The 25,392-nt window shown below is 39.1% G+C and overlaps 1 protein-coding gene across 4 annotated transcripts in view; it reads right to left on the bottom strand.

The window, feature by feature from the left end:
• The window catches only part of FAM21 (Family with sequence similarity 21), a 1,354,861-nt gene that overhangs the window by 260,132 nt on the left and 1,069,337 nt on the right, over nt 1-25,392 (bottom strand). The gene's annotated exons all lie outside the window — the stretch shown is intronic.

The raw sequence follows: 25,392 nt of genomic DNA, 5'->3' as shown, positions 1-25,392 counted from the left end.
GAAACATGACTCAGACCAGAGCAGCAAAGCAAAAGGCTCAAGCTAATGGAAGCGCTGTGGCTCAGAGCAGAACTGAGGGGGGCAGCTGTCCTCTGACTCACAGCCTTATAAAATGCACTGTTTGCTTGATGTTTGCAGAGCAATCGGGTACGGGACATGATACTGCCAAGGGGGATGTCTCTGTGTGTGCGCGATGCAAGGAGTGTATCGATATCAGGCAACAACTCGGCGTTCTTGTGGGCCTATATGAGAGCTTGAAGGACAGGGTGGATGCCCTCGAAGAAACTAAATTGAGGGGCCCATCAAGCTCTCAGCTGCCCACATCAACGCCAGAGCTTGCACTTGGGCACCGCGTGACACAGAGACAACCCCCAAGGCAGAATGCGCTGGTCCCGAAGGAACTAGTAGTTGTTGGTGACTCTATTGTCAGGGAAACGGGGAATATGCTTTGTAAAAAAGATAGGTGGAACAGGACCAGGGTATGTCTGCCAGGGGCAAAGGTTGATGACGTTGTAGAGCGAATATCATCTTTTAAGGGCACAAAAGGTGATATAGTTGTACACGTTGGCACTAATAATATTAAGAGTAGGAGACCGGCAGAATTACTTAACAAGTACAGGTCACTGTTGAACAAAAGCCGAGAATTAGGGTTGAATTTGAAAGTGTCTGCAATTCTGCCCAGACACGATAGGAGGGAGTATATGATGAGAGCCTTGTCGATCAATTCGGCCCTGGAAAGATTGTGCAAGGCTCAAGGGGTAGAATTTTTTTCAGCCTGGACTGTACTTGTTAACAGGAGAGATTGCTTCTACAGGGATGGGATACACTTAAATAGAAAGGGTGCAAGAATATTTGCTGATGCTATCGAGGCAGTGTTAGGTGGGTCGGAAAACTGCTAGCTTGGGGGGAGACAAAGACCAATAGATTGACAGTAGCCACTGGCAGAGGTGAAAGAGATTCTTGCACTGCTTCTATTAGAATGAGCAGAAGCCTGAAAAACAAGATGCATGGTATTTCAGAGACTGCTGGGAGCCATTGCGGTACAAGTAAACACATGGGTTGTGTTAGGGTAGCTAAGAATAGAAACAGGTGCAGGTATACTTGCGTGTACACCAATGCTAGGAGTTTAGTAAATAAATTTGATGAATTTGAGGTATTGCTCAAAACATCAAAGGCAGATATTGTTGGGATATCAGAGACGTGGTGTCACACAGATATAAGGGATGCAGAACTGCAATTTGGGGAGTACAACGTCTACAGAAAGGATAGACAGGATAGGAAGGGGGGAGGGGTTATGCTATTAGTTAAGAAACACATAAAAACCAAGGAAGTGAAGCCAGTCGACATCGCTGGACAGTGCAGTGCTGAGTCAGTTTGGTGTGACATAAGCATTGGGAGATCAAAATTGAGAGTAGGAGTGTGCTATAGGCCTAATGACTCTGATGAGTATAATAAGGAACTGTACAGGGAAATAGAGTGGGCCAGTAAATCAGAGAGTCTTATAATGGGAGATTTTAATTTCCCAGATATTGACTGGAATTTGGGTGCTGGTTACTCACACACTAGCAGGGCTTTTGGGGATTCATTGGACGATTGTTTTCTACATCAGCATGTTCGGGAGGCAACTAGAGGGAGTAATACTCTTGATTTGATTATCAGCAGTGATTCTTCATGCATTAAGAATCTGCAGATAAATGAACCACTAGGTGGCAGTGATCACAGTGTGCTGAAGTGGGATTTACTCAAAGAGGTAACTACCATTAGGGGTAAAGGGAAGGGTTATTGCTTCCGTAAAGGCGACTACGATGGACTGAGACAGTATTTAAATTCTATACAGTGGGACCAACTGATGATGTTACCAACAGCAAATTCAAAATGGGAAGCATTCAAAGAACTTATCTTGGAAGCTACTAGGCTTTACATACCAACTAAGAAATATTGTTCAAGGTTTAGGCCAAAATGGATGTCAGATGAACTAATGAGGCATATGGCAGAGAAGAAAATGCATGGGATACTTACAAATTAACACATGACACAGAAGCCTATGATAGATACAAGTTGATATGCAACCAAGTTACAAAGGAGGTTAGGCAGGCGAAGGCATATTACGAGAAATCCTTGGCAAGGGATGCAAAGAAAAACAGCAAAGAGTTCTTCAGTTATGTAAACTCTAGAAGGAAGGGGATGAATCAGATTGGTCCACTTGATATTGATGGGTCAACTGTTGATGATCCTGCTCAGGTAGCTAACAAACTAAATGAATATTTTGCATCGACATTCACACATGAGGAGTTATTCAGCAAGGGGAATGCCAGAGGTGTATTCATCTCTAGCAGTAAGCTACAGAATCTTGAAATAACTGAGAGTAAAGTGGAGGAGAAACTGTTGAAGATAAACACAAGAAAGGCACCCGGGGTGGATGGGATCTATCCAGTTATATTAAAGGAGGCAGCAAAGGAAGTAAGCAAACCCTTAGCCATAGTTATGAGAGCTTCCTTGGACTCAGGGGAGGTACCCATGGACTGGAAATGTGCAAATGTGACCCCAATTCACAAAGGAGGATCAAAGGCTGAAACAAGTAATTATAGACCTGTGAGCTTAACTTCTGTTCCAGGAAAATTAATGGAGGCACTGGTTAAAGAAGCACTGCAGGATCATTTAGACAAGACTTCAGTTATTGCTCAGACACAGCATGGTTTTGTTAAGGGGAAGTCTTGCCTGATCAACTTGATTGGATACTATGATGCAGTCACAAAAGAGCTGGATGCAGGGAATAACTTTGATATTATATACTTGGATCTTAGAAAGGCTTTTGATACTGTTGCCCATGGAAGACTGCTACACAAATTGGAGCAGTGTGACATTGGAGGCAAATTGCTGCTATGGATAACAGGGTGGTTGAGGGGGAGAAGACAGAGAGTGGTAATCAATGGACAATGCTCATCGTGGACTGATGTTATTAGTGGAGTCCCTCAGGGCTCAGTGTTGGGTCCATTGTTGTTTTCTGTATTTATAAATGATACTGATGATGGTATATCAAGCTTAATGTCCAAGTTTGCAGATGATACAAAGGTTGGCAGGGTTGTCATGGACACTACTGACACTATGCTGCTGCAACAGGATCTGGAAAGGTTGAGCAGATGGGCTGAGAGGTGGCAAATGAAGTTTAACATTGACAAATGTAAAGTACTACACATGGGAAACAGCAACCCCAGAGCAACGTATCAACTCTGTGGTACTACACTGACAGTGGTAGAGAATGAAAGGGACTTAGGGTTGGTTGTGCAGGCAGATATGAAGTTCTCTGAGCAGTGCAGGCGGGCTGCAAGAGTAGCTCATGGAGTATTGTCAATGATATACAGGAATTTTTCCAGCAGGGATAAGGAGGTGATTATTCCATTGTATAAGGCAATGGTCAGGCCACACCTAGAGTACTGTATACAGGTCTGGAGGCCTCATTTCAAGAAGGATGTAGAGCTGCTAGAACGAGTACAGAGAAGGGCAACAAGATTAGTGAATGGAACAAAGAGGTGCTCTTACGAAGAAAGGCTTAAGTTTTGCAAATTACAGTGTCTGGAGACTAGGCACCAGCGAGGTGATCTGATAGAGGTGTATAAAGCCTTGAATGGTTTAAGCATGCTCAATGCTGATGGGATTCTTCCTCTAGCTCAGAAAAATCACCCGAGAGGGCATAAATTCAAATTGAGCAAAGACAGATGTAGGATAGACGTGCGGAAATTTGCCTTTAGCCAGCGGGTGGTTGGTTGGTGGAACAGACTGCCATCCCTTGTGGTGGAGGTTGATAGCCTAAATAAGTTTAAGGCTCAGCTGGACAGGTATTTTGAACGAACAGAGGGGTGAAGTGGAAGTGGGTTTTTTTTTTTTTTTTGGCTGATGCTGCATAAGCTTGCTTTCTTGCATCAAATGCCTCTACTAATGCTACTAATGCTAATTTCAATATCCCAGATATTTACTGGAATTAGGGGGCTGGTCGCTCACACGCTAACAAGGCTTTTGTGGATTTACTGGATGATTGTTTTCTACATCAGCATGTTCGGGAGGCAACTAGAGGGAGTAATACTCTTGATTTGATTATCAGCAGTGATTCTTCATGCATTAAGAATATGCAGATAAATGAACCACTAGGTGGCAGTGATCACAGTGTGCTGAAGTGGAATTTACTCAACGAGGTCACTACCATTAAATAAATCTTTATTTGTCCTACCAAATTTAAACTATATAAGTACATTGGTAAGCGACAAATTCCCTTCACGGCAGACAATGCCAGGGGATTACCATAAAATGTGAATAAAAGAATGTCTAAACTATACAAGAAAGGGCAACAAATATACAATAAATATACATGAAAAGATGACATATAAATTGCATTACTCTTCACTACATGTCTGTCTAGAGTCCTGGCAATTGTAATACAAAAGTTCATCTTAACATCACATCCACTGATCAACTTGTGCGAGATATACATTATTCAATTGCGTACACAGTTCTTGACAGAAATTCACACAACTACTAGGCAACAGTAGCCTCAGCGAGCCACACTGCGGTTTGTTTCCTATAATTCGGGTCTTCTATGAGCTTTAGTAGGTCAATTCCGATATGTGTTAGGCACTGAATTGATTCTAACGCACTGGCGGGTATAAACCTGTCGGCCATCTTCAGTCTGTTGGTCTTCATTCTCAAGGATTTTGTACCTCTTAATGCAGATGGCGGGATGTGCCACTCACAAAGCTGCCAGAAGCATGGTGATGATATCGTGCCAGTCATCATTTTGATTGTGGTTATTAATCGTTTCCAGGCAATGATGTCTGGTAAACGCTGCAGTTTAAGCTGTTCAGAGAGCTTCGTGGTCCTTAACTGTTGTGGGAGGTGGTGCTTATGGTTTGCCCACTTCAGCAGCCAGAATTCACTTGCATATATTCTCCTAATGTGGGTAGGGGTGGCTGACGCCCACAATTCAGCGCCATACAAAATGGCTGAATACACTGTGGTTCTTAAATATCGTGCGGTTGTTGCAATCTGTTTCACGTGCAAGAGGTGCTGTTTTGTTGCCCAACGTAAGTAGTTCATTTTCTTTACAGTCAGGTCAATATGAGAGTTGAACGTGAGTTTCGTATCAAATGTTACTCCGAGATCTCTATGCGTCTCAACAACTGGGATAGGTTTGCCATGAAGTTTCGGGTGTACGAGCGTAGGCGATTTTTTGAGCGAGTACACCATGATTACGGTCTTCTGCGGATTTAGGACCAAGCCAAATTTGTCCAAGTACACGAATAAGTTCAGAAGCTTATAATTAACCTGCTCACATAATGCCCTATTGTTCATGGACGGTTGGATAGGTGTTAGGATCTTAATATCATCTGCATAAGTGCATACATCATCCCTACCGTTGCAGAACGGGATCATCATGGCGGTAAAGAGGAGTCCTGATAAAACTCCACCCTGTGGAACTCCTGCATGGAGTTGGCGTTGGAGGATCTGATTATCTGTGCGGTAATAAATGGACCGACAAGTAAGTAGGGCCTGTAGGAACTTCAGCAAATTTCCTTTTATTTGGAAGGCGTGTTGGAGCAGATGAAGTAAGGCATGTACATCCAGACTATCGAATGCTGCTTTTATATCGGCATAAATTATTGCAATTTCCTTTCTGGCTTGGAAAGCATTTAGTATCGTGGCCTGAACTGTGAGGAGGTTAGTTATTGTTGATTTTGCAGTCATTGAATAATGAATTTGTGGAGGCTGCCCAGCTAGTATCTGATTCGACAACTTTGGCAACAGAGCTTTCTCCAGTACTTTTAACAGGGTAGATGCAGTAGATATTGGCCTATAGTGCTCCACAAGGTTAGGCTTTGTAATTTTTGGCACTGGAATTACAGCGTACTTATTCCAGCTCTCAGGGAAAACTCGGCAAGCAAGGATAGAGCTATAAATTGCTTGGAGTGGTTCAATTAGGTAAGGACTAAGACACTTTACTATGAAGTGGGGGACTCCATCAACTCCAGCTGTGTTAGTTAGCCTGAGGGAGTTAATACTCTGTATTAGTGCTTCTTTAGTGATAGGAATAGACTCCATCTCATTGTCAACTAATTGATCCCACTCAAACTCCCTGACTTGAGACTCAGGATATATGCTGGAGAATCTGCTGATGTGGTCCATCCACGCTTCTTTGTCCAGCCTCTGATTTGTGTCACTTTTATGTGTGCAACGAGGTAGCTTTCCCCTGTCAAGTGTGTCTCATTAGGGGTAAAGGGAAGGGTTATTGCTTTCGTAAAGGTGACTACGATGGACTAAGACAGTATTTAAATTCTATACAGTGGGACCAACTGATGATGTTACCAACAGCAAATTCAAAATGGGAAGCATTCAAAGAACTTATCTTGGAAGCTACTAGGCTTTACATACCAACTAAGAAATATTGTTCAATGTTTAGGCCTAAATGGATGTCAGATGAACTAATGAGACATTTGGCAGAGAAGAAAAATGCATGGGATACATACAAATTAACACGTGACACAGAAGCCTATGATAGATACAAGTTGATCTGTAACCAAGTTACAAAGGAGGTTAAGGCAGGCGAAGGCAGATTACGAGAAATCTTTGGCAAGGGATGCAAAGAAAAACAGCAAAGAGTTCTTTACTTATGTAAACTCTAGAAGGAAGGGGATGAATCAGATTGGTCCACTTGATATCGATGGGTCAACTGTTGATGATCCTGCTCAGGTAGCTAACAAACTAAATGAATATTTTGCATCGACATTCACACATGAGGAGTTATTCAGCGAGGGGAATGCCAGAGGTGTATTCAACTCTGGCAGTAAGCTAGAGAATCTTGTAATAACTGAGAGTAAAATGAAGGAGAAATTGTTGAAGATAAACACAAGAAAGGCACCTGGGGTGGATGGGATCTATCCAGTTATATCAAAGGAGGCAGCAAAGGAAGTAAGCAAACCCTTGGCCATAATTATGAGAGCTTCCTTGGACTCAGGGGAGGTACCCATGGACTGGAGATGTGCATATGTGACCCCAATTCACAAAGGGGGATCAAAGGCTGACACAAGTAATTATAGACCTGTGAGTTTAACTTCTGTTCCCGGAAAATTAATGGAGGCACTGGTGAAAGAAGCACTGCAGGATCATCTAGACAAGACTTCAGTTATAGCTAGGACACAGCATGGTTTTGTTAAGGGGAAGTCTTGCCTGACCAATTTGATTGGATACTATGATGCAGTCACAAAAGAACTGGATGCAGGGAATAACTTTGATATTATATACTTGGATCTTAGAAAGGCTTTTGATACTGTTGCACATGGAAGACTGCTGCACAAATTGGAGCAGTGTGGCATTGGAGGCAAATTGTTGCCATGGATAAAGGGGTGGTTTAGGAGGAGAAGACAGAGAGTGGTAATCAATGGACACTGCTCATCGTGGACTAATGTTATTAGTGGAGTCCCTCAGGGTTCTGTATTGGGTCCATTATTGTTTTCTGTATTTATAAACGATATTGATGATGGTATATCAAGCTTAATGTCCAAGTTTGCAGACGATACGAAGGTTGACAGGGTTGTCAAGGACAGTACTGACACTATGCTGCTGCAACAGGATCTGGAAAGGTTGAGCAGATGGGCTGAGAGGTGGAAATTAAGTTTAACCTTGACAAATGTAAAGTACTACATATGGGAAACAGCAACCCCAGAGCAACGTATCAACTGTGTGGTACTACACTGACAGTGGTAGAGAATGAAAGGGACCTGGGAGTGGTTGTGCAGGCAGATATGAAGTTCTCTGAGCAGTGCAAACGGGCTGCAAGAGTAGCTCATGGGTGTATTGGCAATGATATATAGGAATTTTTTTTGCAGGGATAAGGAGGTCATTATTCCCTTGTATAAGGGAATGGTCAGGCCACACCTAGAGTACTGTATACAGGCCTGAAGGCCTCATTTCAAGAAGGATGTAGAGCTGCTGGAACAAGTACAGAGAAGGGCAGCAAGATTAGTGAATGGAACAAAGGGGTGCTCTTACGAAGAAAGGCTTAAGTTTTGCAAATTACAGTGTCTGGAGACTAGGCACCTGCAAGGTGATCTGATATAGGTGTATAAAGCCTTGAATGGTTTGAGCATGCTCAATGCTGATGGGACTCTTCCTCTTTCTCAGAATAATCACCTGAGAGGGCATAAATTCAAATAAAGGAAAGACGGATATAGGATAGACGTGTGGAAATTTGCCTTTAGCCAGCGGGTGGTTGGTTGGTGGAACAGACTTGCATCCCTTGTCGTGAAAGTTGATAGCCTAAATAAGTTTAAGGCTCAGCTGGACAGGTATTTCGAATGAACAGAGGGGTGAAGTGGAAGTGGTTATTTTTTATTTTTTTTATTTATTTTATTTTTTTTTTGGCTGATGCTGCATAAGCTTGCTTTCTTGCATCAAATGCCTCTACTAATGCTAATGCTAAAAAATTAAGCTTGATATACCATCATCAATATTATTTATAAATACAGAAAACAACAATGGACCCAACACTGAACCCTGAGGGACTCCACTAATAACATTAGTCCAAGATGAGCAGTGTCCATTAATTACCACTCTCTGTCTTCTGCCACTAAACCATCCCTTTATCCATAGCAACAATTTGCCACCAATGGCACACTGCTCCAATTTGTGCAGCAGTCTTCCATGTGCAACAGTATCAAAAGCCTTTCTAAGATCCAAATATATAATATCAAAGTTATTCCCTGCATCCAATTCTTTTGTGACTACATCATAGTATCCAATCAAATTGGTCAGGCAAGACCGTCCCTTAACAAAACCATGCTGTGTCTGTAACTGAATTCTTGTCAAGAATTCAGAGATGGGCAGAGATGCAAAGGTACACAACACTACACAACATTTCACTCCCTATACACCTTTAATTCTTTGGCCTTCGCAGTGTTCTGTGTCACATGTACAAATAATACAACACAGAGATGGGGGATCCCTTGGTGCCATCAGACAACTAACACATTTCACACTTTACAGACCTAAAGAATTAGGTCACTATGTCACGGTATACAGTATATATTATAATAAATGCATAAAAATCTATAAAATATAAAGCAATAAAATTGAAATTTTAGATACAAATATAAAGGTTAACTGATTTTAAATAACTAAAAACAGAAGACAAAGTCACTGTCAGATAAAATCTGACTGAGTGTATAAGGCTCAGCCAGATGACTAAAAATGGTAAAATATAAAACACGTTCATGTCTATAACGTGGACACTCAGTTAAAATATGACGAATGGTTAAAAAGGTGCCAAAATTCTCACACATAGTACAGTCATCTGCCCTCTGCAGTCGTCTTACAAATGCATCTGTAAGACGACTGTGTCCTATGCAGAAGCGAGTCAGAACTACTTCCTCTCTTCGGTTCCTGCACAGAATAGACTGCCACTGTCAGATTACATCTGATACAGCTTGTTTGTGACCTGCCCATGCCAAGATCGTTGCAATTGGGAGAGTAATTTACAGTGTATCACCTACTTGTAGTCTGTATAGGGGAATAACAGGCAATGAGTGTTGTGGGGTTCTAGTGATCTGGCTGCAACGTCTGCCATTCATCCCCCCTGATCCCAATGAGGCTTGGAATCAAGCAGAAACAACAAATGTCAAATGAACATTCAGAAAGAAAATGTCAATGTCGGGTGGATCTAAGTCAGGAATGGATGGGCATTATGCCTCATCCCTGATAAAGCCTGCAGTATACTTAGAGAGTGTCAGTATACACCTTTGGAACTTGTGGGTTTTAATGCGGTCCAAGGTTAATTGTACAGCATAAAACTCAGCTGTATATACGATGAAATAATGGGGAAATAATGGAAGTCACTGCCACGGTGACTGTGCAACATTGTATACCGTGATGTCGACCTCTCTAAGCAGCTCTTGGACATGGATACCAAAGAGAAGGTTGGCAGTCTGACAGGTGTTATAAAGAGTATTCCATTGTGGTTGTCTAGCAGGGACTTCAGTTTAAAAGTATATTTCAGTGATAACTGCTTTCATTGGACCAATAGTGGTGGTTTACCTGCTTTGACGAATAAACTCTGGACAGGAGATGTTCTAAATGCTCCAGTAGCAATATGGATCTTAGTTTTGTGAAGAATTTATAGGTCATCTTTTGCTTGATGGCTTCTTTGTGGCAATATTTTATCCTAATAGAAACCTCAATAGAACAGGCACAGCAGTTGCTCACCAGCAGTTTTCTATGAAGTTTAAATCTGGTAGTTTGTGTGCCTCTATCGAAAGATAAAACAGTACAGTATTTGGTAAAAATTAATCATTAACTCAGCAGTAATATCCCTTCCCTCCATTTTGTAACAGTAGTGGTATTATATAGCCTGAGAAACTCTGGATTTTAATTTTAATATTTGAAAAAAAGTATTTTGCTTTTTGAATCCTATTTCCTCTGCTTGCACCTTCACGATGGTGGGACTGTTAGTAATCCTGGTTATAACCTCCATGCACAAGTACATGGTGGGTGACCACCCAGGTGTGAACCAACGTAAGCATGGGGTCGAGGTGTGGTGCCCACACCACATGGAGGAACGCTTCCCCTCTATGTTACCAGGCAGTACTAGGTGGTAGATGACTCTCATCAACTGGTGCAATTCCACCACTTTGCTTATTGGAAGCTTGAAGTGGCTTGACAGCCAAATCTTCTGCTTGCACCTTCACGATGGTGGGACTGTTAGTAATCCTGGGTATAACCTCCATGCACAAGTACATGGTGGGTGACCACCCAGGTGTAAGCAGGGGTCGAGGTGTGGTGCCCACACCACATGGAGGAACGCCGCCCCTCTATGTTACCAGGCAGTACTAGGCGGTAGATGACTCTCATCAACCGGTGCAATACCGCCACTTTGCTTATTGGAGGCTTGAAGTGGTGGAACCCATGATTAGTCTCTAGGGCTAAGTTCCGGTCAACCCTTCCCTATCTCTTCCATCATGCAGTATGATTGATGACTTTTGAGGTTATGATGAACATCGTGGCGAGATCCAATATTCCTTACATTTCGAGGGTACAGCTCTAAAACGGTGTTCGCAGGCCAGCCGCTAGTTAGTACACTGGACCGAACCTATTGGTAACTCTCTAGACGGCTTCCGGATCAGCTAGTGTATAATCTTGCTACCTCTACTCTGCCAGATAGTGACTGGAGGGAGTTCGAGTAGTGTGTATGCACGGACCATTGTTGAGGCCACGTTATGTCAAGGATCTGGGTATATTCTTACCATATGTACACCATAACGAAAAATTTCATTACTTCATACAGCATGTCCCACACACTTTTTCTTACTATTGAATACACCATGAATTGTCAAACAAATAGAGCAAGCTTATCTTTGAAAAGATCTAAACTTCCCAAGCACTTCCTAATTCATTTCACAAATATATGTGTACTTAATTCTAATCTCAATGATGTCCATTTTCACTTGCAGTCTGCCAAACCCTATGTACCTTTTCTGACAGAATCTCAGTTATCGATTGATTCAACTACTGCTCATCTCAGATGCCCAAATTCTTCGCTGTATGATTCCTTTAGCCTCAAAGGTGGTACTTTTGCATATGTCCATTCTGATATTCCATGTCTGAGACTTGGCAATTTGGAATCTCCTCTCTTTGATCTTCTCTGGCTTAAAATCTCTCTACCTCATTGTGTCAAATTCATCTGTCGTCTCTACCATTCTCCCAATTGCACTAATCACTTGGAGCTTTTTGACTTCCTCTCTTTGCAACTTGACTTTCTCCAGTCCAACTTTCCTAACAGTGAGGTAATTTTCCTTGGTGATTTTAATGTTCAAAACTCCAGCTGGCTTCCGTTTTCTAGTCACACCGATCCAGCTGGTCGAGATGCTGAGGCTTTTGCAATTACTAATGACCTTGCACAGATTGTTCATTTACCTACAAGAATACCGGACAATCCTAATCATACAGCCTATACGCTTGATCTTTTTCTCACAAACAACCCTTCTAAGTACATGGTCGAAGTGAGAGGTGCTTTAGGCACTTCAGATCACAACTTGGTGATTGTCTCTTCTCCAATGGAACCTTTATCTCATGGCTATTCCCAACCTCGTGTTGTTAGGCATTACAAGAATGCAAAATGGGATGACCTGCGAGACTTCTTTTCTTCTTTTCCATAGTCGGATTACTGTTTCAAAACTTCTGATGTCAATGTTTGCTCAGATCGTGTCAGTAAAATTATTCTTGCAGGAATGGAATCCTTTATCCCATACTCCACTTTAAAATCTTGTCCTTTATCTAAATCTTGGTTTTCCAATAAATGTGCTAAGGCTGTTCAAGAGAAGTATGCTGCATATCGTAATTGGCTTGTTTCTAATTCTCCAGTTTCATTTTTTGCCTACTCCAAAGCTCGCAACAATTGTAAAGCAGTTATTAATAGTCCAAACTAGAGTTTGAACAGGCTAAGAGTAGAAAACTTGCTTCTTGCCCTAATTGTAGCCGAGCATTCTGATCTCTTGCCAAAGCTATTGGCCAAACTTTTGCCCATCTCCGCTCCCACCTCTGTCCAAACCAGATGGTTTTGTTCCCACTTCAGCCAAGGATAAAGCTGACCTACTAGCATCCCATTTTTCTTCAAACTCATATATTAATGATCTTGGTAAAACACCTCCCACCATTCCCAACACGCTCCATTCAATGCCTCCTGTGGTCTTCCGTCAAAAGGATGTCAGAAGGATTTTGATGAATCTTGATGCTAAGAAAGCTCCAGGTCCCGATGGTATTTCTCCATTTGTTCTCACAACCTGTGCTCCTTTTTATTTACTCCTATTCTTTGCCACCTTTTCTCACTTTCTTATTCCAAAGGTGTTTTTCCTTCTGCTTGGAAATTTGCTCATATCCAGCCAGTTCCTAAAAAGGGTGACAAATCCCTCCCATCCAATTATCGTCCCATTGCAATTACTTCTACTCTTTCTACAGTAATGGAGAAATCAATTAACCGCCAACTCTTAAACCACCTAGAAACCTTCCATCTGATCAACAAGCGCCAGTATGGATTCCGTCAGTGTCGATCCACTGGTGATATTCTGACTTAAGTTACCCATTTATGGACTAATTCAATGGAAAGGTTCGGTGAAACACAAGTAGTTGCTCTTGACATCTCAAAGGCTTTTGATCGTGTTTGGCATAAAGGTCTTCTCAACAAACTTCCATCTTATGGTTTGCCAACTGTTTTTAGTAATTGGTTATCCAGTTTTCTCTCTGATCACTCACTGAGGGTGATGGTAGATGGCTCTGTCTTCTAACTTCTCCACTAATCCCGTTGTCCCCCAAGGTTCAGTTCTTTCCCCCACTCTTTTCCTCTTGTATATTAATGACCTTCTTCCATTGACTGGAAATCCTATCCATAGTTTTGCCGATGATAGCACATTCCATTCTACTTTTCATTTTGAGAAACCTTGTCCTGCTCAATCAGCTTCAATTTCTTGAAAATCTGCTACCAATTCCTTAAACGCCGATCTTCAGGTAATTCTCCAGTGGGGCAAAGATAACTTAGTTGATTTCAACCTTTCTAAAACTAAGTCTTGTCTTCTATCTCGTAAAAAGGATTCTTCTGCTCCTATGCTTATCTTTAGTGACACTCCAATTTCTAGGCAAAATGATATATCTCTTTTGGGAATTACCCTGACTTCTAATCTCTCTTGGCACAAGCACATTACAAATATTGCTTTCTCTGCATCTAAAAAACTTGGTTTTCTCTTTCGCTCTCAGCATTACTTTTCTTCCAAACAGCTGCTCACTCTATAAATCGCAAATCCACCCTGCCATGGAATATTGTTCCCACATCTGGGGTGGTGCCCCCAAAACCTCTCTCAGGCTTCTTGATTTCATTCAGAAGAGGGCAGTTAGGTTAATTAATGATTCATCTTTAACAGAGTCTCTCCACTCACTCTCTCATAGACGTACTGTTTCTGCTGCATGCCTCTACTACAGATACTTCCATGGGCATTGTTCTTCTGAATTGGCTTCTATAATTCCCGCTCTTCCTTTCAAAACAGTCCAAACCCATGCCACCACCAGCCAACTTCCATTTACTATCCAACTTCAAACTCACAGAACCAACTTTTCATTTTCCTCGTTTATTCATTCAACTGCCCTTTTCTGGAACAACCTTCCTTCATACGTATTTCCTGAAAATTACAGTCTACAGAAGTTCAAATCCAATGTTAACAAATATCTTCTTTTGTCTTCTCAACCTTCACCCAAGCACGGTTGTTTTTTTTTTTTTTTTTTTTGGTAGTTGTTGGCGCATAGACTTCTGTGGCCATAATGCACCTCCCAAGGTTTTTGCAGTAGTTTGATCCAAGCCCGAGGCGGGAATCGAACCCGCAACCTTTGGGTTACCAGGCAGGCACTTTACCCACCCGGCTAGCCTGGTCGGCCCCCAAGCACGGTATTAAGTACTATAGGTTCTAATACCTCCCGTGTTTGAGGTTTACATAAAAAAAAAAAAAAAAAAAAACTTGGATGAATTAATGCTTAGCCCTTTTCAGTAGACTGCAATATATATATATTCATTTCATTTCTTTATTATTTTAATAATTAAATAGTTTACAAATGCAATGCTTTCTGGCCACTATAAATACTAATTGGCTAAAATTAAAAAAATAATTAATTAATAATAGTTAAAAAGTTTATAAAAGATTGAACACAGAAATATGAAATTCTATTTAACATAAAACAGAAACATGAAACAATATATCTCTGTGTAATTTCAGCATGTGGAGGCATTCACTGCAACAAATTACTTCAACACAACAAATTCAGCTAATATTTACAAAAAAAAAAAAATAAAATAAATAAATAAATATAATGTACATCAGAAGAAAGATAAATAAATTTCTATATCTAATGAAATAGTAATATGAAACTATTCATATCCCTTCCCCCACAATTTCATGTAACACTCACTACATAAAAATTCTGCACGACTATATAAAACTAGAGAAAATACACTCTTTCATGTGCTCATTTTTATTTTTTGAAACTTCAATATTCTGAATCTGATAATCTTTGAGTATTATCACCTGCACATCTATTATTACTAAGAAATGTCACTTGCATATCTGCTAAATTCATTAGAGAAGTTAAAAAAAAACTGCCACAGGTCAGCATATGTATTATGGTTGATATCACATGTATCTTGTAGCTTTTTTAATTCCTGCTGAAGCATCAATTTTTCCACCATGATGTATAGTATTGTAAACATTATAGTGAAAAAACAGTGAAAGAGACGTAAACTACTTTTTTATATTCTGTTTTTTTTATGTATTTTGGCCTTTTTTTGGTAATATAGCATACTCTTGTGACACCTTTTTGGAATGCAGCATATTGGAGTCAGCTGATTTACAGGTTGTGACCACAAACTGAGAAATCAGTTTCCATGATTTCTCTTATTAACCCTGGATAATATTTACTAAGCAAGATGGGGATATTTGATAAGCTTTTAATGTGATGAAAAGCAGCATTTCACTACATGACAAATTGTTTGTGTAATGTTTGTTAATGTTGTACTTATAATGAGAAGAAAATGCAGTTTTCTGTTTCATGAAAGTGGTTGAGGATAACAAGCAAAAGAGTCTCCCTTTGTTTTGGGTTTGTGGCAAAAGCCACTGGGACCATATTGTACCTTTCGAACAATTTTGAATGATATCAAATTTACACAGATATCTTTTAATGTAATTTTCTAAATATGATTAAAGTTTTGTATAGCTTTCAAAAAAAAAAAAAAAAAAAAAGATACCAGACATATCATTGCATCCTTTTTAGCAAGAACAACAGTCAAGAATAATAAGTGAGATATAGAGGGCATTATTGTTTTAAAAAAACAACAAGTCTTTTTAAGGATTTTTAAGGAGTTAAAAAAAAAAACTTTTTGTAAATTCTGGTTAGTTCTATTCTGACAATAACTTTACTTATAATGATGAGAAATCACACCAAAATAAGAAGCAATTCATATATAAAAGCATTTATGTGCAAAGTTTTATAAAATACGTATTACAGGGAGATCCCACCAGTTTGGGAAACTCACGTGTGAAAGGTTTAATAAATTGCCAAGTGGATAAAGGATTCGGTTGCATACAGACAGATCAATTTTTTTTTTTTTTTTATGAAAACCCCAAACACGAAAGGTATCAAAACCTATAGTACTTAGTACCGTGCATGGGTTGAAGGAGAAGTATGGGGGGGGAGGGGGTGCCGGAAACTTTGCTCTAGAGACTAAACATGGGTTTCACCACTTCAAGCCTCCAATAAGCAAAGTGGTGGTATTTCACCGGTTGATGAAAGTCATCTACCACCTGTGAAAATTGCTGTTCTTGTCCCTGTAGGCAGGTGTGTGTACCAGTATTTAACAGCATAAGTTTCTGTCCATTTAACAGTTTTTCAACTGACTTCTTTATCCGAACTGCTATGTCCAGTGAGGTCTCCCAGTATGCATATGGGTAGTGTACTTGGTTAACCAAGTCACTAAAGTCCTGATACAAAAATGTTTAATTTGATGGGAGATATAAGATAAAGTGTTACTGAAACATTAGAAATTAAATGATATGGACTAAAACTGCTTCTAATGATGTTTACAGAGGAATGTGATTGGTTGCTATTTGAAAATTAGTTATAATAGCTACACTTCTGTGAGGCACATTGGCAACTGTTCCTGTCTTTTCTGTATATTGCATAGTGCTTTATTACCATGCACTGGTCTGAGATGTTAGTTTCTTGTGGTAATAATCCAAAAGGCTTGAATTGAATTAGGAGGTGATGTATATCATGCAGGATGCTGTGGAAATTTCTATGGTTCCACTGTGGTAGAGTATCCAATACTTTGACATAGAATATCCTTCTATTTGATTCAGTGAGCCGAAGGTCTAAGACAATCTAGTTTTGCTCTCTCCTTTCAAGAAATATTTGTTTGCTACTGTCTGTATCTGCATATACAGAGGTGTGGCAACAAGGTTCCCAGATCGGTGCAATAAAAAGAACACAAAGTGAGGGAGCTCAAAAATGGTTTTATTTTTATTTTTAATCAAAGTCATCACCACCTGACTAAATCCACTTATTACACCATTCTAAAAGTTCTTGAAAAGAGTCAGCGAAGACATCCAAAGAGATGAGTTTTAAGGAACAAATAAATAGTACTTTTTTTTTTTTTTTTTTTTTTTTTTACACTGTGCTGCAATATTAATTTTTAAAAACATTGCACTCACTGAGACATTTTATTTTTATTTTTATTCCGTTGACATCTTAAGTAATGAAAAATTCATTATTAACTAACTGTAAAATCGTATGTAAGTTACCAAAAAAATATGTCAAGTAGGATTTTATTCACCAGAACTCCACCTCACCAGGAACTGCAAGGCCTTAATAAGTAAGTAAGAAAGAAATTTTGGACCTATTTTTGAAACATCCAAATTTTTGACATTTATCCTGGCCGGTACATTATGTTCTTCAAACAGGCCTCTGGAGTTGGGAAAATTCTGAGTCATAAAAATACACTGACAACTGTAGAATTAAAAGCGATAAAATGATGGATAAAAATATATAAAATTAAAATATACGAGATAAAACAACTGAAGCTTTCAAATGCGACCACCTCCTTTATCAACAGCAAAGCCTAACTGTCACAGCACATCCTTCAATAATAGCACATCCTTCAATAATATCAACAGGATCACGGCACATGTTACTGTAGGAGCATGGGAATTATTATTATTATTCTATTTTAGCATTAGCATTAGTAGAGGCATTTGATGCAAGAAAGCAAGCTTATGCAGCATCAGACAAAAAAAAATGAAAATAAATAAATAAATAAAAAATAACCACTTCCACTTCACCCCTCTCTTCGTTCAAAATACCTGTCCAGCTGAGCCTTAAACTTATTTAGGCTATCAACTTCCACGACAAGGGATGGAAGTCTGTTCCACCAACCAACTACCCGCTGGCTAAAGGCCAATTTCTGCAGGTCTATCCTACATCTGTCTTTCCTCAATTTGAATTTATGCCCTCTCGGGTGATTATTCTGAGCAAGAGGAAGAATCCCATCAGCATTGAGCATGCTCAAACCATTCAAGGCTTTATACACCTCTATCAGATCACCTCGCAGGTGCCTAGTCTCGAGACACTGTAATTTACAAAACTTAAGCCTTTCTTCGTAAGGGCACCCCTTTGTTCCATCACTAATCTTGTTGCCCTTCTCTGTACTCGTTCCAGCAGCTCTACATCCTTCTTGAAATGAGGCCTCCAGGCCTGTATACAGTACTCTAGGTGTGGTCTCACCATTATACAAGGGAATAATCACCTCCTTATCCCTGCTAGAAAAATTCCTATATATCATTGACAATACACCATGAGCTACTCTTACAGCCCATCTGCACTGGTCAGAGAACTTCATATCTGCCTGCACAACCACTCCCAGGTCCCTTTCATTCTCTACCACTGTCAGTGTAGTACCACAGAGTTGATACGTTGCACTGGGGTTGCTGTTTCCCATATGTAGTACTTTACATTTGTCAATGTTAAACTTCATTTGCCACCTCTCAGCCCATCTGCTCAACCTTTCCACATCCTGCTGCAGCAGCATAGTGTCAGTAGTGTCCTTGACAACCCTGCCAAACTTCGTATCATCTGCAAACTTGGACATTAAGCTTGATATACCATCATCAATATTATTTATAAATACAGAAAACAATAATGGGCCCAATACTGAACCCTGAGGGACTCCACTAATAACATTAGTCCAAGATGAGCAGTGTCCATTGATTACCACTCTCTGTCTTCTCCCCCTCAACCACCCCTTTATCCATAGCAGCAATTTGCCTCCAAGGCCACACTGCTCCAATTTGTGCAGCAGTCTTCCATGTGCAACAGTATCAAAAGCCTTTGTAAGATCCAAGTAAATAATATCAAAGTTATTCCTTGCATCCAGAGATATTTTGTGACTACATCATAGTATCCAATCAAATTGGTCAGGCAAGACTTCCCCTTAACAAAACCATGCTGTGTCCGAGCTATAACTGAAGTCTTGTCTAGATGATCCTGCAGTGCTTCTTTAACCAGTGCCTCCATTAATTTTCCGGGAACAGAAGTTAAACTAACAGGTCTATAATTACTTGTGTCGCCCTTTGATCCTCCTTTGTGAATTGGGGTCACATTTGCACATCTCCAGTCCATGGGTACTTTCCCTGAGTCCAAGGAAGCTCTCATAATTATGGCTAAGGGTTTGCTTACTTCCTTTGCTGCCTCCTTTGATATAACTGGATAGATCCCATCCACCCCAGGTGCCTTTCTTGTGTTTATCTTCAACAATTTCTCCTCCACTTTACTCTCAGTTATTACAAGATTCTCTAGCTTACTGCCAGAGTTGAATACACCTCTGGCATTCCCCTCGCTGAATAACTCCTCATCTGTGAATGTCAATGCAAAATATTCATTTAGTTTGTTAGCTACATAAGCAGGATCATCAACAGTTGACACAACAGTTGCTGATTTTTACATAAGTAAAGAATTCTTTGCTGTTTTCATTTGCATCCCTTGCCAAAGATATCTCGTAATCTGCCTTCACTTGCCTAACCTCCTTTGTAACTTGGTTACAGATCAACTTGTATCTATCATAGGCTTCTGTGTCACGTGTTAATTTGTATGTATCCCATGCATTTTTCTTCTCTGCCATATGACTCATTAGTTCATCTGACATCCATTTAGGCCTAAACCTTGAACAATATTTCTTAGTTGGTATGTAAAGCCTAGTAGCTTCCAAGATAAGTTCTTTGAATGCTTCCCATTTTGAATTTGCTGTTGGTAACATCATCAGTTGGTCCCACTGTATAGAATTTAAATACTGTCTCAGTCCATCGTAGTCGCCTTTACGAAAGCAATAACCCTTCCCTTTATCCCTAATGGTAGTTACCTCTTTGAGTAAATCCCACATCAGCACACTGTGAAAACTGCCACCTAGTGGTTCATTTATCTGCAGATTCTTAATGCATGAAGAATCACTACTGATAATCAAATCAAGAGTATTACTCCCTCTAGTTGCCTCCCGAACATGCTGATGTAGAAAACAATCATCCAATAAATCCACAAAAGCTTTGCTAGTGTGTGAGTGACCAGCCCCCAAATTCCAGTCAATATCCGGGAAATTAAAATCCCCCATTATAAGACTCTCTGATTTACTGGCCCACTCTATTTCCCTGTACAGTTTCTTATTATACTCATCAGACTCATTAGGCCTATAGCACACTCCTACTCTCAATTTTGATCTCCCAATGCTTATGTCACACCAAACTGACTCGACACTGCACTGTCCAGCGATGTCGACTGGCTTCACTTCCTTGGATTTTATGTATTTCTGAACTAATAGCATAACCCCTCCTCCCTTCCTATCCTGTCTATCCTTTCTGTAGACATTGTACTCCCCAAATTCCAGTTCTGCATTCCCTATATCTGTGTGATACCACGTGTCTGAAATCCCAACAATATCTGCCTTTGATGTTTTGAGCAATACCTCAAATTCTTCAAATTTATTTACTAAACTCCTAGCATTGGTGTACACACAAGTATACATGCACCTGTTATTTTTCTTAGCTACCCTAACACAACCCATGTGTTTACTTGTACCCCAATGATTCCCAGCAGTCTCCGAAATATCCTGCATCTTATTTTCCAGGCTGCTGCTCATTCCAATAGAAGCAGTGCAAGAATCACTTTCACCTTTGCTAGTGGCTACTGTTAATCTATTAGTCCTTGTATCCCCCCCCAATCTAGCAGTTTTCCGACCCACCTAACACTGCCTCGATAGCATCAGCAAACATTCTTGCACCCTTTCTATTTAAGTGTATCCCATCCCTGTAGAAGCAGTCTCTCCTGTTAACAAGTACAGACCAGGCTGAAAAAAATTCTACCTCTTGAGCCTTGCACAATCTTTCCAGGGCCGAATTGATCGACAGGGCTCTCATCATATATTCCCTCCTATCGTGTCTGGGCAGAATTGCAGACACTTTCAAATTCAACCCTAATTCACACCTTTTTTTCAACAGTGACCTGTACTTGTTAAGTAATTCCGCCGGTCTCCTACTCTTAATATCATTAGTGCCAACGTCTACAACTATATCACCTTTTGTGCCCTTAAAAGATGATATCCGCTCTACAACGTCATCAACCTTTGCCCATGGCAGACATACCCTGGTCCTGTTCCACCTATCCTTTTTACAAAGCATGTTTCCCATTTCCCTGACAATAGAGTCATAATAATATTCATCACGTAACACAGTGGTCATCACGCAACACAGTGGCAGCCCCTTGGGGGCTGCCACTGTGTTGCGTGATGACCAAGTGCAAACTCTGGCATTGGTGTGGGCAGCTGAGAGCTTGATGGGCCCCTCACATTTAATCCTTCGAGGGCATCCACCCTGTCCTTCAAGCTCTCATATAGGCCCATAACAATGCTGAGTTGTCGCCTGATTTCCTTACACTCCTTGCTTCGCGCACACACACACACACAAAGACATCCCCCACGGCAGTATCATGTCCCGTACCCGACTGCTCCACAAACATCAAGCAAGTAGTGCATTTTAAAAGGCTGCGATCAGAGGGTAACTGCCCCTCTCTGTTCTCCCCTGAGCCACAGCACTCCCATTAGTTTGAGCCTTTTGATTTGCTGCTCTGGTCTGAGTCATGATTTCAATTTAATTTCAATAAAATTTCAATTTCAGTACAAAATTGGGATACAACACAGTTATAGCGTTATAACTGGGTTGTATCCCAACACAGTTATAACGCTATATTTATGTTTCAGTATCGAGTGTTATCTATGAAATCCCTTTATATAACTTCCGTATCAAGTTAAGTATTAATTATTTATTTTTCTAATTATTTATGTTATGTAACCTAATTCGTTATATGTATAGTTAAAAGTACAATTTAATTGACTATGAAGTTCAACAAGATTAATAGATTTTACTGATGAATTGACAATATTATGTACTATACTATACTATATTAAGTTTATGCTGTCAAGTTCGTGATATTTTGTATCGCGTAACAATGGCGGTAATTTACGAACAGTAAACACATGGATTTGATACCCTTACCAATACTAAGTAATACCTACAAAATCTCTTTCTAAGTTACTTTAAACTAAGTATCGTAATTAGGAATACAAAGCTACTCTAGAAAATAAGTTAATATGCCAATTTAAGCTAATAAAACAGAAAATAAATCAGAAAAAACTTCACTGTTCCAGGAGAGGCAAAAAGCTAAGTCCGCACAGGCTACTCTCATAATTTTAATTTATGTTAATAAAGTTTCAGTCATATGTGGTTGGTGTATTACATTGCCATTATTATTAGGTACATTATGGTTGAGATGAAGCAGTCCTGGCTTTGACAATCTCAACCACAATGGTTGTTGAGAGTGCCAAGTAGATATGTTATGATTTAGAAATTGCAGTTATGATAACCTCAACCACAAGGACCTAAAAATCAAGAGAAGGAAAGTTTAAAAAAAAATCACTATACAGGGTCTTTCCAAAATATGTACAAAAAATTCTAGAATATTCTAAGTTTCACATAAGAAAAAAGAGTCATAAAATAATACAGTAGACCTTCACTAATCCAGTTGTCAGATATTCCGGATCGAAATACAAAATATTCTGTTCACAGTTGAGTACTATACTTTGAAAGATATATCACATTTAGGAAGGTAGATGAGTCACTGACTGCGCAGAAAAAGAGAGAGAGACGGAAAATACATCACACTGTCTTGCGTGTTGTTCAATCGTGTTGTTTACTCCAAGTCAGACGGGTTATTGCTCATATCTCTTCATTTGTGTACTGCATTATATGTATATATGTACATAAGTTAACATATTTTATTTATTATGAGTTTATATAATTGTTGGCTAAGACATGACACCAATGCCTTGTCAAGGTCCTTATATGTAGACTGTTTCAACGTTTTCTGATAGTGACGCCTTTAACGGTATCAGATGTGCCTGCAAAATCTAATAGTTTCCCTTTAATTTTTACAATGTGACATATGGTTTGGTTACCAACATTAATAATGGTTTTATTAAAGATTTAATTTATGCACTGTTTTCAAACTTTTGAATAATTTTCAAGTTTTTGTTAAATTGACAACAAGTCTTTTGCATTCACCTATTATTTTTGCAATTTCTAAACAAAAAAATATATATATTTACTATAAAAAAAATTCGACACTCCTGACATAAATAAAGAAACAAAATTTGTCTTTTTGCAGTACAATGGAACACAGCAATCCAAGCGAAGTATTTAAACAAACTAAACATTTGTTCTCTTTCCATTGTTTTTTTGAGCGGTGTGAAGACTGCGGGGGTTGCGGGGATAATAGGTACATTCATCTCCCAATCATGACTTGTAACGGCACTTCTTATCACTTATTTACGACTTGCAAAATATCTGTTTATACCCATTCTATTTATTACTTGAATTTTATGATTTCCGGTGGAAAAAAAAATTTTTTTTTACTTTGGAGTCTTGAAGTGTCCCTGTTAATCAAGAGTCTGCTGTACAACTTCTGAGTCTTCTATCGATAGATAAACGTATTGTCTTTTTAAAGTTTTTAAATAACGGCTCTACAGTGATATTTGTTTAAATTTATTTTCTATTTATTTGTGTTTTAAGTTTTCTGTCTTTTAGGGATATCTTTTGCTTCACTAATCTGGATGACATCTTCCTCCAATTAATCCGGATTAGCGAGGGTTTATTGTATCTGAAAACTCTTTATTTCAGTGTTATTACATTAAACTTTCAATAAAGCATACGAACATAAAATCTCTTAATTTTTAAAGTTCACATACTAATTTTACATATATAGGCACATGGGGTGTGACAATAAAGTTCAAGTTCCCAGACTGTCCAGTAAGCTGACAGGTTGCAAGTAACAACCAGTGTCATTAGTAGCATTAACATTCTATGTCATTATTTTGCAATGGAGCAACGAACAAACATCAAATTTTGCTTTAAACTGGAAAAATGTGCTACAAAAACGAATGAGATGTGTTTGTTGGTACAACCAATAAAATTCTGTTGTACTGGTTGTACGATATTTGTGCCTTTTTTTATAGGGCCAATAGAACTACTAAAAGAAAACACAAATCATCAAAATACACTTAATAACAATTAAATCTATATACTTAACTACAGTCCTCATAAGTCTAACCACAAAGATACTAGTACAGGCAGTTCCCGCTTTACAAATTCTTTTTTCAGGTATGAAGTAACAACAAAATTGAAAATATGAACATTAATTGCAATAAATAAATGTTAAAAATTCATAAATGCTGCATTTAAAGCCACACTCATAGCTAATACAATACTACAGTACTACTAGTACAAGCAGTTCTCACTTTACGAGTTCCCGGGTTACGAGTTATTTTTTGTTGGCAGCATCTCAGTCGAGTGCATCTCTGACTCCAATAACATAAAGCAGTTACCATGCTGGTGTTACAAAGAGTGGTTGTATTGTTCTTCATTTTTGCTGTCTTTTCTTATTTCAAATTTATCCCCCTTATCAATACCATACAGTATGCCAAAATGAAGTAATACTAAGGAGAGTGATGGCAATAAAAAAAATTTGCAAAGAGGACATTCATAAATACCACATTTCAAGCCACGCATGTAGCTAATACAATACTACAAACAAACACATGCACAGCTATACAGTATTGTATAGCTGTGTGTGCATTTGTTTGTTTGTTCAGGCAGTGTCTCAGTTGAGAGCATCTCTGACTCCAATAACATAAAGCAGTTACCATGTTGGTGTTACAAAGAGTGGTTGTGTTGCTCTTCATTTTAGCTGTCTTTTCTTATTTTTATCCCCCTTATCAATACTGTACAGTATGCCAAAATGAAGTAATATTAAGGAGAGTGATGTCAGTAAAAAAAAAAATTTTCAAAGAGGAATAACAATGGAAACAAAATATGAGATCGTAAACAAACATGATCTTGTTATTCTTCATCATAATCGACAGACGATGGTGAAGAATAAACATTCTTTAACATTTGTATAACATAAATAATTTCTTTATTATTATAATCTGCTTTATTTTAAAGGCTATGTTTTCATTTCTTTAGATAAATAAATTATTGTTTAAGCATAAACTATTGTTTCATTGACCTTTATTTAACATTACTATGGTCAAATTTCATTGTTGAGAAAATTCTTCAACTCCCGAGAACGTAACCCCTGTTTTTTAACATTACGCCTATGGGAAATAAATTCCTGCTTTATGAGTTTTTGCTTTAGAATTGCATGCTAGGAACGAATTAACTCCAAGTCAAG

Source organism: Mastigoproctus giganteus, chromosome 2 (assembly GCF_048544385.1).
Source record: "Mastigoproctus giganteus isolate SK-2022 chromosome 2, ASM4854438v1, whole genome shotgun sequence".
Taxonomy (NCBI): domain Eukaryota; kingdom Metazoa; phylum Arthropoda; class Arachnida; order Uropygi; family Thelyphonidae; genus Mastigoproctus; species Mastigoproctus giganteus.
The sequence above is the reverse complement of the archived record's forward strand: the minus strand, read 5'-3'. Positions and strand labels throughout refer to the sequence as shown.